Source organism: Mycteria americana, chromosome 4, assembly GCF_035582795.1.
Source record: "Mycteria americana isolate JAX WOST 10 ecotype Jacksonville Zoo and Gardens chromosome 4, USCA_MyAme_1.0, whole genome shotgun sequence".
In the NCBI taxonomy this organism is placed as follows: domain Eukaryota; kingdom Metazoa; phylum Chordata; class Aves; order Ciconiiformes; family Ciconiidae; genus Mycteria; species Mycteria americana.
The window spans coordinates 10056815-10071699 of NC_134368.1; the positions used below are offsets into that span (position 1 = coordinate 10056815).

At 42.4% G+C, this 14885-nt stretch overlaps 1 protein-coding gene and 1 long non-coding RNA gene across 5 annotated transcripts in view; one reads left to right on the top strand and one right to left on the bottom strand.

Moving 5' to 3' along the window:
* Nucleotides 1–200: 200 nt before the first annotated feature.
* Nucleotides 201–12206, bottom strand: LOC142408892 (uncharacterized). Of its 3 annotated transcripts, none has more exons than XR_012775458.1 (3): nt 12083–12206; nt 6868–7000; nt 201–1551 (listed from the first exon to the last, which is right to left on the bottom strand). It is a non-coding gene; the product is annotated as an uncharacterized LOC142408892 (long non-coding RNA). The 3 variants fall into 3 exon arrangements; XR_012775457.1 differs by lacking the exon at nt 12083–12206 and adding an exon at nt 11340–11399; XR_012775456.1 differs by lacking the exon at nt 12083–12206 and adding an exon at nt 10379–10902.
* The window catches only part of NSD2 (nuclear receptor binding SET domain protein 2), a 79172-nt gene continuing 74956 nt past the window's right edge, over nt 10670–14885 (top strand). The window contains exon 1 of one of the 2 annotated variants that reach the window (XM_075499604.1): nt 10670–10994. The gene's annotated coding sequence lies outside the window, so the exon portion shown is untranslated. The remainder of the gene's footprint in view (nt 10995–14885) is intronic. The other variant, XM_075499603.1, reaches the window with a different exon arrangement.

The window sequence follows — 14885 nt, forward strand, 5'->3', positions numbered from 1 at the left end:
GTAAAAGCACTACAGCCTCAGAGAGATTATTCCTTCCTTCCTGAATACGATAGAGTGGATATACCAGGAACTAAATTTGTGCTTAGGGCATAGCAGGAAGTGCCTGATTCTTTTTATGTATTTCTAGAAAGGAAAAAGAAAAGAAAAAATAAAACAAACCAAAAAGAACTTGGGTGGAATCAAATTTAGGACATTTATTCCCTCAGCTATATGGACACAGTTTTCAAGAGTAATAAAATAAATTATTTATATCAAAAACTGTTTTCTACTAGAATGACATAAAGGCCTGTAAGCAGTGGACAAAAGAGAAAAAAACAGTGCATATTATTTTTACAATCAATTAGCACCATAATCATATATGGTGCATATCAACATATAGGAACCCAATACAGACAATATTTGATTCTTTGGACTAGAAAACTTAATGTAAAGCCAAGTTCTGCAAACCAATCCTGGCACGCTTGATTTTCAGCATGAGCTGTTTATTGAATTCTCAAATGAATGTATTTATCGGTAGGAAAATCAAAACAGCAGAGGAAGTAATATAGTCTTAGATTTCCCAATGGTGAATTCATTAGCAGAGTCAATTCTGGTCTCAGCCTGGCATCTTATCCACCAGACAACACTTGCTTTCCAGCGTAATGACAGATGATCGTAAAAGCTTAACCGTGTTTTGCTATGCTGGTAAAGTAGATAGGGATGGGAGTGAAGAGCAGCATGGTATCTTCTTCTTTGACCAATGGCAAACCATTAAGTATGAGAGATTAAGATCTAGACTTTATTAGGATGATTATCATGACCAACAACAACTATAAAAAGCTCTAAGTCAAATGGTTCTGACTCACTTGTTGAAGGGTACTAGCATCTGTGGAGGAAATTCTGGATATGGGCCATCACCGGTGGCTAATCCCTCTGGAACAGGTGCACAGCAGTTTGCCAGTCCCACATCATAGCAGGGCTGGCAGCCAGGGCATCCAGCTCATAAAAGAGATGCCCATTTGGAAAAGAGGTGGAACAAAACAAGAAAGGGCACTGCCTGTCTTGGCATCTCTCCGGAGCGCCTTCCACTGGTAAAGTTTTGGTGGCTAGCACAATTTGGAAGCCTTTCTCCCCTCAGTGCACATCAGTGGTAATACTCTACCCGTCCTGCCCCAGTATCAAGTTCTCCTGGGCCCCAGCAGCAGCTCTTGGGTGAAGTGCTTTTGCAGCCAGTATGTTTGTAATTGTAAATTCAACAGATTATCTAGAAACTGGTGACTGTTAATATTTAGAAATATCACTAGAATGCATAAGTAGCAGATCAGTCTAACCTGACTAAGGTCAAAGAACATTTATTGAGCCCTTTCAGGACAGAAGGCAGAAATATTGCAAAATTGACGTTCAAATGAATGAACAAGGAATACAGACTCAAAATCTCAACTCTGGCAGATGCTGAACCCAGTGTCATTTGATCTTCAGTAGCACTTACGTGTCTGAGTAGGTCACCTGAAGCAGAAGGAAACCTTTCTCAAAAATTATTGCTCTTGTTCAACTAGTCCAAACTGGTGGCTTCTGAATAAGAGAAAAACATTTTCTTACATTGTAAGTAATACAAATAAAATAATATGAGGTCTTTTCACTGGTTCAGATACACCTATTAAAAATTACAGGTTGTAGAGTTAGAGACGACCCTATTGTCAGACCTGCACTAGACAGACTGAAAGACTTCTTGAAGGTTTGGGTTTTTTTTAATCTGAAATACAACATACCTTTCAACACAATATTTCTGCCCGATTAAAGTAATTCCATTGATGGAGAGTCTATCATAGTTTCATTATGATTACAATTTATTGTAAACTTATTGTATTCATCATTAAGGTGAACTGTAAAAATATTAATACTAGTGATTATTAAACCTGAGAACAATGCAAAAAAAAAAAAGATAAAGAAAAAAAAGGGAAATGAAGCCGATTAAATTTCTGGCTCCCATTGATTGCCAATAGCTGCTAGTGTTAAATTAAGAGGTTATTTTATTGTCCTCTGCAGCCAAGCTCAGCCATACTCCATTCAATAACCAACAATTTAGGTCTTTGAGTTAATAATAATTACAATAAAAGTATTCCCCACTTTCTGGCATGCCGTGTTTATTTTAGGATATTAACACAGCAATCCAAATACAACACGTAAGACTCCCTCAGGGCTTTCTGTCTCACATCCCAGACCTTCTGTTTCTTTATAAGCTTTAACAGCCACAGTTATAAGAGATATAAATAGTCCGAAGCACAAGAGAATCTCTCTTCCTTGACAGAATCTTTATTTACAAGCTGTACAAACCTAAGCAGGTCAAATAGTCCCTTGCTGGCAGGTTAATAAGGCCCACCTGCCAAATAAACCCACCAGTGAACTCCACGGAGCCTACATAAATCCAAAAAGCTTGGACAAGAAAGATTGTCTCTCTAGGAATCATACTGAGACGGGATGCTTATAGTTCAAAAGGGGTTCATCTTTCAAACTCCAGAGTGCTCATCTACCTGGCACATACTCAGGAGTGTGCAAAAAGCTTGCGAAAAACATGGTTCTTACCTTCAGAAGACACCATTATTTAATGTTTATATTTCAACATTGCTTACAGGACACCTACATGCCGAGGGCTCCTGTACTGGTGCCATATAAACATGTAAGACTTTTAAGTCTCTGCCCTTGAGAGTTTTTAAAAGGCAAGTATAGTTGGGTCATAAATCAAATCTTTAAAATTATTTAAGACTTAACATACAATTAATTTGCCTACGATGCCATGAAAGAGAAATTGAAGAATAGGATAACTGATTATTTAAGCTGACCTAGAAATTAATTCTCACAACGCACAGTACATTTTTAAATGAATATTGACCGCTATCAAAGTGGAATTCTGTTCCAAGACCTGAGCTGTTCAAACACTACTCTTGGGTAAATGTTTCCCACTGAATCAATGACTTCTTTATGTTCTTTCCTGAATCAGCTAGGCCCAGCAACTGTCCCTGCGTGGGCATACCCATAGACCTTTCAAGAGGCCTAGTCACTATGTCTATATTGCGTTGTAAAAAGCATCTCTGAAGCGTCCTTCAGATTTCTATTTGCTGTTCGTACAGTCAGTAAACTGGTACATTCTGAGAGCATGCCTCCTAATTTATTATACTTTTAGGATGGCATCAGGCGGATGAAGGCAGACAGCCATGCAGCAGTGGATCATAGCTGGGCAGCAGAAGCTCCCTAGCCCAAGACTCTGAAGCAGGAACTTGTGATCCATTCATGAAGGGAGTTAGTTTGCCTTCGCATGCTGGGCTGAGAACTGCAGCCATGCCTGAGCTGATTCACAAACAGATCATATGTCCCAGCCTCAGAAGTGGCAACAGCAATCAGGGAGGGCGGTATATGGCTGGAGAGGTAGTGTGCGTATGGAGGGCTGGGATCACAGGTCTAATTTTAACTAACCAGCAAAAGTCTGATGAAGGTCTTTAATGTATCGTGAGGGACATGTCCACAGCAGGCCTACAGGCTGTCTGCTGCCTACCTGTAAAAATCCTTTGGGGTAGGTTACAGGCAAATCGGGGAACACATAAAAAGGTATGAAGCTGTTCCTTCCTGCAGGTGTAGAGTGGGCTAGACCAGAGTCCCCGCAGGCACTGGGGATTACAGCTGTATTAAAACATACAGGATTGGGACTGCAAAGACACAACTCACGTACATAACGCTAAGTACATATATTTGCCGGAGTGACTCCAAATATGTCAAATGTAACAGTTTTACAAGTGTACATGAAATAAGGAACACATGTAGAATGTGCATTTAAGATGGTATACTGTGGCAAAGCATTTAGTCGCACTTTGAAGGCCTCTATGTCAGATCACCAGAGGGAATGCTGGGTATCAGGATTCGGGTATTTTAGGTGAGCTGTGTGCTGGGAGTGGTGTACTTTTAGTCAGATGCAAAAATACCTCTTCTAGCCCCTATAAGGACTCCTGGGGTGAGACAGAAGTTGGGGCTTTGAATCACAGATGAGACTTCTGAATGCCATTTTAAGTGCCTATTTCCTCGTTTGGACCAGTGCAAACAGTTTATTCTTGCCTTAAAGAACCAGCTCAAACCCAGAAGATGCATGTAACCTCAGCCCTTCAGCAAATACTGCATGCCCAGTTGCTGTAGCAATTGCAAAAGCAGGAGTGTCCAACACATGGTGGGTTGTGTCCAATGGGAATGATGCTGTTACTAGCGCAATGGTACTACAACCACGCCCAGCTTCAGTGTAAGACAATGTAGAGCAAGTGAATCTTCATGTAGGCTGTCTCCTACACACTGGGCAAGCCCAATACCTCTTCTCTGCTGAGTACATTCATCATCTGAATCACAGTTTAGTTCAGCTGCTGTAAATGCAGCTGAGACAGTCCAATGTTTTTCTACTGTACTTAAACTGGATGCAGATTTGGCGCTGGAGCCAGAACTGCCACAGTGGGATCACTCTTGCATATAGGGTTGAGCTGCTGACAGTGAACCGCAGTATAACTCCTGCAGGCAGCTCAGCAGCCACCTTTCACTCCCTGCTAGGGCTTGTTCACCAAGCAGGGGTGTCTCATAAAATGCCTGCACTGATTTGCAAAGTGGAAGCTCTGGCTCATTAACAATAACTGAAGCGAACAAATATAGCTTAGAGGAGCGCACATATCAAGCTCAAGAAGAGTGTAAGAACATGGCAAAATGTGCAAGAAACACATCCTACTCCTTTCAGTTTTCACAGCAAAAACAGCACAGGTGATAATTTAGCAGTTAGGCCTGCATTTGCAAACCTGCTCATCCTGTGCCTCAAATCCAGTTGTTTCAGCCCTCATTTGTCAAGTACTTTTGCACGTAATCAACACCAATATAAAACAAGTGCTAGGCATCTTTATATAAAGTCTCCAAACAGTTCTCAAAATTAGTGGGTATTTCTGAAAACATCTGTCAATGAGCATTTTTCTCAAGGCATATATACTGAGTAAATGGGATATGATCACAGCTACAATTTCTCAGTACAGGAAATTGCCAGCCACCAACATAATTAGAAACAGTTCATATGATCAAATTAATCATTCAAAAAAGAGCAATTACTGTTAACACAATAATGGCATGCCTTAAAAAAGAATGAAATTAACCTTTAGGATGAACAGAGTTACCCTCACCATTCTGTACTGAGGCAGCAAAGATTAATATATGTGCAAAATAAAACACTTCATTAGCGTCTGCTGAAAACAGAAGTAGCATTATCTATCTGGCCTATTCAACCCTTAACAAACTTTATTCTTTGGCCCTGGCATAGAGTGGAAATATCAATAGTCACTTCTATGCTAAAATGAAAAAAAAACCCAAAAACTTCAAGACTTCCATTGCTATATAACTTACCACATTATGTTTATTGCTGAACAATAATTACATGAAGATTAAGTATAAGTCAGTAATTTGAAATGCAGTAGAATTAACATTCAAACCTACATTATGGCTCCTCAAAAGCTTAAGAGTTACAGAGTTAAGCTTTAGCCTTACCAAGCTAAGATCTAGAAACGCATACCAAACATATTGCAAAAAAGCTGTAGTTTTGCTCTGTAGTGCTAAGCATTAATTCTGATTATGAATGTATTTCAGTATTTATACTTCTAAATGAGATTAAATTTATGTTTATAAACACAGTAACATTCTATGCTATCAATAGATAGAAGAGTTAATGTATTTTGAATCCTCAAGCTGTGTGTTTCTACACAGATTAGATTTATTTTATTCTGAATGTCAGCAATGTTTAAATTAAGTCATTCTGATGTTGAAGATAATTAGAGACATATAACTTCTACAGATAAATTTATTAGGGCACTGAAGTTACTTATACCAGGCTGGAGCATGTTAGCTGCTTAGAACTGGTATACAGCTGTTTTTTATCATCCCAACACTGGAAAACAGCAGGGACATGCTCGTCAGTTTTCCTTTCTCCTGGCCTCTGCCTTCCCCTGAAGACGTACCCCACTCCCTCATGTCTTCAACTTTCATCTGCCTTTTGCTCCCTCAATGACACTTCCTTTCCTTCTGCTCAACACAAATGATGCAACCAGAAATAGGTATTTGCGAGAAAAGTGACATCACTCCATTTTTTTCCTAACTGAAAAATGTATCTGGTAAACAGACTGGTACATAACTCATAGTATGAAGAAGGTTCACATTTAACTGTGTATTTTCATCAAGGTTATAATTTCTTACTCTAAACAGTATTTAAGCTATAAGCTATAGTTGCACTTAAGATGTCTCTCATTTGGACAGAGACTAATTCTGTTTGAAATTCTCTAAGCAGCTTATTTTCTTTTTCCCAAAGAATCAACTTCCAATTAAAAAACACTATTACTCCATTTTTATATGAGATTAGACAAAACATACAAAAAATCTGAAGAGCCTGTACCTTCTCATTTTCAAGTTAATTTAAAAGTAAAAACAAGTCTAATACGCAATGTTGAATTTTTTAAATAACCATTTTCAATGAACTTTCAAATTAATTAGCAAATGTATGTGTAGGTTCTCAAGAACACATTTAGTACTATAATTTTAGGATGAGCATGCTACATTTAATATAAAATATTTTGAAACGCTGATTTATGTTTTATACTTAATTCTTTCTCAATTCTACATGAGCAGCTTGCTGTCTCCATATTAAACAGCATGCAATATGTTGCATAGCCAAAGACATAAATGCATACATGCTGATAAAGATTTTTTCTTAACAGTTGTGATGACACACGGACTGACACGCTGAAGGATCAGTGGCTCTGTCTAGCTATACCTAACATAGCTAAGGATAGGTTCAGACAGGGTGCAGGCAGGTTGGAAACGATTACTCACTGTTAATCTGAAGGAAAAACATGGACTGCTGGCCAAAGTCAGTGCTCAGGCGATGGGTTGCCAGCTGACAGAATGAAAGAGAGAGTAATAGTGATACGAGGGACAATGCTGGGAAGGTATGTCTGCATCAGTGCTACAACAAAACAGGACAATGGGCGGCATTAACTTTTCCAGTGTATTCACGTTTTGAAGTAGAGCTACAATGTCTTCAGTGTTTAGCCCTAATAGGGGGAAAAGTCTGTGAAACAAGAAAAACCTACATTTGTAGATTCTATAGGGCCTAGTACAGTCCTTATCTCATTAAACACCTGAAGTACAATAAACACTGTGGACATCCTGTGCTGCTGTACTAACTAACTTGGGAATATCTGATTAACTCATCGACTGCAGTCACGTAACTTCAGTTTAACTCTACTTACGTTTACATTGCCACCAAGATGATCTGCATTCAGGAAAATATTTACTAAACAGATGATTATATAAAATCCTGAAACAAAAATAAAAGGGGATACAAGAAAGGAATTCAGAAAGCAATCAATCCTTATGATCTGTACAGGAGAGAAATGTAAACATGAAGCTCCTGCCACAAAGATCTACAATGAGATTAAATGTGCTTGGTAACTGCACCGTCATTACGAGTGGCTTTTACCAGGAGAAAGGCAAAGCTTTAGCACAGGGACTGCTAATCTCCATTATTTCTAATAGCAAGAAGTACCCCAAAATGTGCCCCATCCCCTTGTTAACAGGGCTGACCAACCTCTCAGGGGAGAGAGTTCTGCACTGTTGCATGGAGTAGTGCCACACACGTAGAATTTGTTTCTGAGCTCTGCCTAACACAGTGAAACTACAGCAACTGCAATGTAGGCCTTAGCTTTTCTGGTACTGCCTGTCCCTGTGGTGGCAACAAAAAAAAAAAAAAATCTTCCTTCAGCTTCAGAATTTCAGCATAGCCTAACATATGCCTAAGATCAGGGGCACTGACTACCATTATTGCTGAATAAATGATCTTGAAAAAGTGTTTAAATTGTAAATTATCTTTCGGCCTAGTAACTAATTGATAACCTCTAAATATTTAAATATTTCTAGAACAATATACAACCGCTACATTTATTTAAATTCCTTTATTGAGTTGAACAGACGGATATTTATCTTGATACTATTTCTTAACACAATATATCCATAAAAGTTGAAAGTAAGGAGCAATAACATTTTAGATACCAAATGAAACAAGAGTCATTAATAAATGAATACTATTATCTGCTCTAGTTGTACATCTTTTGGTTTCAATGACCTGGAAACATCAAACTGTTAAAAAATATTGGCTAATTCAAATTCACAAGAAAATGGAATGAAAGAGAATAAAACCTCCAAGAGGTTCAGTCTGGAAATTTGCAACTACTAGAAACAGCTTAGAGGACATTGACTTCAATGCTTCCAAAGCCATCACTCAAGTGTAACGCAGTGTGCCTGTTATTTGTCAGCACAAGCTCATTCTGCGCTGCATGTGCATTTACACTATCAGAAGTTACAACTTTTCTGAAGTCAGTTTTCAGAATTGTAATACAACTATATCAACTTTCAAAGAATCAGACTCTTTGTGTACTGCAGTGGAAAAATTGAGATATTTTTATTATCATGATATGAGCTCAAGAAAACAGACAATTGTTTTTGAAATTAAAAAACCTGCACACGCAGTTTCTGTTTAAAAGGGTCATGACATTGGAGAAGTTTGCACCAGTGTCTACGTACAGTATAAACTGGTGCTATTCCAGTTAAAGGTGTTAGCTCCCAGCATAAGCTTTCCTGGAAATTTGCATGGTGGCTCTATCAGGAGGTAATTACATGGTTGCAAATCTTAGTAGCATAGACAAGGCCAGTGATCTATAGGAGTTGAAAGGACTAAGGAAGATTTGTTGTCACCTTGACCATGATAGGAAAATCCTTCCACTTAAATCTTAAACAACTGACACAGAAGGCAAACATGAGAACTGCATTATCTGGAGGATCTTATGCATTAGTAATAAGTACAGAATAAAAATCTGTTTCTCTTTTATAAGTCATACATAGAGATGGATATATATCATTGAGCCTGAACACAGAATTTATTCCCAAGAGAACATAGATAACACATTTGTAGCATGCCAATTATTGATAACTAACCTGGTTTCTTATGCAAGTTGGTTTTGGTTTGGGGGGGGGGGGGCAGCAAGCACCTCTGAAAACATGCCATGCTTTGTACTTCTAATATGTTAGCATTATTGTTCAGCTATGGAAGAAAAGCACACCTGTATATGCGCTTATGTAGCAAAACAACAGGATTCACATATTTGTACTTCTATTTATTTGTAGTGATAATGGTGCTTCTATTTTAATTAGAAAACATCATTTTTTTTCTCTGTAAATGCATATAACAACTTCAGAAAGGAAGCTAGAAGATAAAATTGTCGTGATTCAATTAAAATTAGCTATTTTAAAATGTGATGGTACTTTATCTTTCTCTTTAATGCTGTAAATACTGACATTCAGAAGCTAAATCTTATTTGTCTAACACCTTAAAGATAGTGTATTTTTTTACAGAAAGGCTGTAAAAAAAGTTAAGGTACCTTTATCACTACAGATTTCCTTCAGCCACCTCGAGATTAAAGTTTTAATCAGCCAATGATTAAATTTTTCATTACTAAGTAATTTAATACTAAGTTTACACTGTTCAACTGTTAACTGCCATGCAAAGAAAGGTGCACCCACCATTAAACACATACGTGAAAACATCAACAAACTTTAACATATAAAAGTAAATTAAGGATTACGTAAAAAAAAAATCTGAGCCTTTCTGTAACAGATGGCGTAATTTCACCACTATCCAGAAAGTATGATGCTGGTGTGTTCCCCTCCTCCATTATCATCTGTTTACCTTTCACAAGAGTTGCGTTAGGCCCTTAGCTACCAGGTTAATACAGTATCCATAGCACCGAGAAACTATATTCTCGGCCTTGTACAGAAAACACAGGTTCTCAGTGCTCCACGAATCCTTTATCAAACCATCGAAAGCTTGAAAAAGTTGGCCATTACCTGCTTTACATTATCTGGTGTGATGGCTCATGAGAATATTTGTTCCTATCGTAACATAACAGCTATTTAACGATTTGGCCTCAAAAAATAGCTGTGCTTTCAATTGGCAAATTGCAAGCACGTGTACTTATTTTGATGCAAGCTTTAAAAAAAAATAAACCAGGCCATACTGCCAGAAGAGACAGCCCGGGTAATTTGCAGCCAGGCACACTTGGGTTCTTACAACTACCCGACAGCCTCAAAATTGTGTGCAGTTGTACGGAAAGTTGAAACATTTGGCTTAAATCAGGATTTTCAGAGAGCACACGTGTACGGTCACTGAGGCCAGCGGGTGAGGAGGGCACGTTCACCAGGCAGTGCGGCCCATGGCGAGCGTCCCTGTGCCAAGGGGGAGATAAATACTAACATAAAAAAATTTTAAAAATAAATGTTTTCCACCGACCTCTGCGGGGCGGGCGGGCCCTCGACGCGCTCTCGCCCACCTGGGGTCACCGCCGCGGCGAGCCAGGCCCCCCCTGAGCGGGCCGGGCCCCACACAGCTCCCGCCTTCGGCCCCACCTCGCCCCGCGGCCTTCCCTCCCCTGGCACCCCGCCCGCCCTCCTCTTCCTCCCCGCCGGCGGCGGCGGCCCTGTCAGGGCGGGCGGGCGGCCCTCGGCGCGCGCCGGGCCCGCGGCCGGCTGCGCTGGCGGCCCCGCTCCCGCCGTCCGCGCGCGCTCGCCGGCGGCGCTGCTGGCGCTGCGGCTGGCGCTGCTCCCGGCCGCCGCCGGGCCGCTGGGCCGCGCGTGCGGGCGGCTCCGTGCGGGGGGATTTGAAACAGCCGCTCCAGGGGCAGCGCAGCGGCGGCGCCCAATCAGCGGCCCGGATTTTTCGCGCTGGTTCTGGCCGGAGGAGGGGGCGGGGCCGCCGCGCAGGATCGCCGGAGCCGCCGCCGTTGCCGCCGCCGCTGTTGCCGTGTCGCCTCAGCTCCCGCCGCTGCCGCCGCTCCCCGGCACCGAGCTACCGCTACCGCCGCCGCCTCCGCCCGGCTCTCGGGGGAGAAGGATGCGCTAGGGCACAGGTCAGTAGGCCGGGAGCGTGGCTGGCTCTCTCCCCCCCCACCCCCGCCTCCCCGGGGAAGGGAGGAGGCACCCGGGGCACGTTCCCGCAGGCCCCGGGCGGGAGGCGGGAGCGGCGGCGGCGGCGAGACTCCCTCGCCCGCGGGGATGCTGCCGCCCGGCCCCGCGCCTCGCCGCGGTCACCGGGAGCGCCCTCCCGGGCTGGGACCGCGGGCCCTGCCCGGCAAAGCGCTGTGGAGGGCGGCGTGGGGGCCGGGGGTCCCGTCGCGGGGCATCCGCTCCCCCCGCTCCGGCCCTTCCCCCGGGCGCTCCCCCCTCCGCCGGGGATCCGCTCTCCTCAAACTTACCGTCGGCGCCCCGCCGTCTCCATCGCCCGCCCCTGCCCGGGCAGCCCGCAGCTCCCGTTTCCCCCTTCCCCGGAGGAGGGTTTTTTTTGTTCGCTCCCCCCTCTCTCCTTCCCTCCCCCCCTCCTCCCCCCCCCCCCCCCCCCCCCCGCTACCTGGCCCTCGCTGAGGGGCCGCGGGTCCCCCCGGCGCCCCCGCCCGCCCCTCGCCCCCCCGGAGGCTGCCGCAGGATTTCTGCTGCTGGCTGGGCCTGACTCTTGGGTGGCGGAGGAGCGGAAAGGAGCGATGCCGAGCCGGAGTCCCGGCTGTTGCAGCTTCATCCTTTCCCCCCCTGCCCTCCTCCTCCTCCTCCTCGGCGCTGCGGGAGGTCGGGGGCAGCATAAAGGGGTAAGGGAGAGGTGCCCACCCGTCCCACCTCCCTCCCCCGGGGAGGGGGGGATCAATCAGTGCAAATCAGAAAGAAAACCGGAGGGGGGGGGGGGGGGGGGAAGAACCGATGGGAAGGAAAAAAAAAAAAGCCTCCTCCAGGGTTTAAACCGCCTCCTTAAGAGGTGGGGTGGCTGCAAATGTCCCCCCCGTGGCGGTGAGGCTGTGGGTAGGTGGAGGCTGCTGCTGCCCCTTCCCTCCGGGTAGGACTGGGATTGTACGGCAGTAGGAGTGAATGTAACTCTGGAAATGTATGGAGGGGGAAGCCATGTTTGATTTATTCCTCCACTAAACACTGGTGTGATGATCCTTCTACTTACACCCTTCTGCAGTCCATCCTGGACCTGTATGGGAGGAGAGCCTTGTTAGGAAAACGGAAAGAAAACATTCCTGCGAAGGCATACGGGCTCGTTGGCTCAATCTTCATTAAGTATAAGAGGATAGGGCTCTTGTAACTTGAATTGATATTTGTGTGGTAAAAGAGCCTGGGGAACTTGTATTCCCAAGGCCATAGTTACAGCTCATCCGCTGTGGCTTTACCGCTCTGGGGGTGGAGAAGGGAATTTGCCACACTTCTTGAACATATTTATACTTGCTTTTTGGTTTTGTTTTTTTTTAAATATGTCGGCTGAAAGGAGGAGTAAATACTAGTAGAAGTACAGAGACAGTAAACACTGTATTTAAAAAGATTTCAGAGAAAATGGGCCTCTTGCTAACAGGCATTAAACAGGCAAGAGGCTGGTATCAGTCATTGCCCATGTATTTTGTGTGCGTGAATAGTTTCCTTATTGGCATTTGCATTAAAATTGTTTTATAATGATTCTGAAATTTAGGAGCTAGTGCTGGCCGCGCTGAGTAAGCTAAACGAGGTCTGCTTTAAAAAAAAAAAAAAAAAGGAAGATATGTTTGGCGTTTAGCCTTTTCAGACATCTAAGGAAGGTAACTGTAAACACTGTAGGGTGGCAATGAAGTTTGTAATAGATTTTGCAAAGGGCCCTTGCTGGTGGTTTATGCGGACATATATATGCTTACTAAAATTCCTTAAACATGAAATGTGTGGCTTCAGCTGCAAGAATAAATTGGTTCTTCACCAAGATGTTCGTATGTTAGTAGAATCTCTGTAAATTCATCGCTGAAGCTATTATTTGCTTGTTTTGCTGTGGGAATTTTGCTCAGGAAATGCAGCATATCAACCTTAATAAACTCCTCAATTTCACAGTGTGGTATTATTTGACTGTTGGATGTAATCATTGAATAAAACCACTGTTTTGCAGGACTACTGAGGGCTCAGTACTTACGGTATATGCAATTTTTGGTTCTTTTAGTAAGCATCTATATCCCATATATTAAAGCATGCTGAGATTTTCATCTAGTATGCAGCCATCAGAAAATATGACAATTTTTTTCAGTATTTGAATAAAAAAAGCTCTGGATATTCCTGGAGACTATATGGCTAGTTCTTGTGACAATTATAGGAGTACCCACCCTCGTACATACTCGGAAAAATTCAAATATTAAAAGTACAGTAAAACCTACTAATTTATCAAATATTATTTGAAAATGTCAGAAGAAACTAGGTCATTATACTTTAGGGGTATAGATTTGAAGTCGTTTAGAAAATGGGAATTAAATGTAAAATATATTTCCTTTTAGTTCAATATGAATCCAACAAATGGCTAGTAAGAATTAAAAAAAATGTTTTAATATCTGAAGGGCTACGTGCTTTTTCTAAAGCCAGTGGTTGTTTTGCAGATGAGACTATTGCATTTAAATTACTGCCTGCATGCAATAGACTGGATATTACAACAAAAACAACCCCACTTTGTTTTAGTCTGGAAGCAAAAATGATTGTTGAGGGGGTTGCTTTCTAATATTTGGGTGGTGAAATTGATGCATACAGGTATACATACGTATATATGTATATGTGTGTGTGTATATATATATTTATGTATATTTGTGTCCAAAACATTGCGCTAACGAAATGGCAAAGGAATGGAGAGAAGGGATTGTTTTTCAGTGTCCTATTGTTTGTGGCCCATTCACCTCTCACTTTTGCACTGAGCCTGCTTTTTGTTCCACCAGTGTCAGTGTGTTTCCCAAGCGAGGCCTTATTTCTACAGACTGATAAATGCTTGTCTTTCCTTGTGGTCGATCAAAGCCTATTGACTGCGTTGGGACTCCATGCGTGTATAAATGTTCATCTGCTGTGGTCAGATTACTGGATCAAGGATGTAGTTTATGATGAGGAGAGGATACAAGCACAATTCTTGCACCATTTTGGTCACCTCTGGCCACTCCTGCTTACGTAACTACAATACATCTCTTAGTTTTTAAGCATAGAAGATGGTTGAGTGCATGAAAATTGCAAGTATTTTCTGTGTAGAACAAGGTAAAGCACCTAGCCTTTTCTGGGAAAAAAAAAATTCACCTCTCCTCAAGAGTACTGTGCTGCACGATGGGAAGCATCCACTAAGTGGTATTGCTGAAAACAACAGATACCCTAACATTCAGTAATCAAACATCAATAAAGAAATGCTTGGTGGGACTAATAATGCAGTAGATGATGATGACTGCATACTTTTAATACTGTGTTTGTGGCTATACTATTTGAGCTCTTTCATTACTTTTCTGCAAAGACAAATGGGACGGCCTTACGGTTGAGTAAATATGATAGATCTGGTATAATTCTCGAATCTAGCCTTTGGATGAAGGAAGAATGGAGATATTGAAGAGGATCTAAGTGGATAAGTCAGTCTATGTTTCTAGGAAGCATCGCTTTCCAGTTAGGGTGTAGCTTTGAGAAATGTCTTCACCGAGGATGTGCTGGAATCTTGGTGGTGTAAAAGAGAAGGCAGAGATGGAATATGGCACCAGGATAAGCGGTCAGGCGGTAAAGTGGAGAGAGAAAATAATTTCCCATCAGAGCTTGGCATGGGAGTCTGAATTTGCTTTGGTGCATAATTGTGGAGGACTTGGGAGAAAGGGGGTGGGTGAGGAGAGCCTTGTTGACGTACCAGTAGTCACCCTGCAGCTTGTAAATTCATGTAGCTGGTTGAATGGGTCAGCTATTTTATAAAATTAATGGTTACTTGGAAGGCTCTGGTTCTGAGAACATTTTTGAAG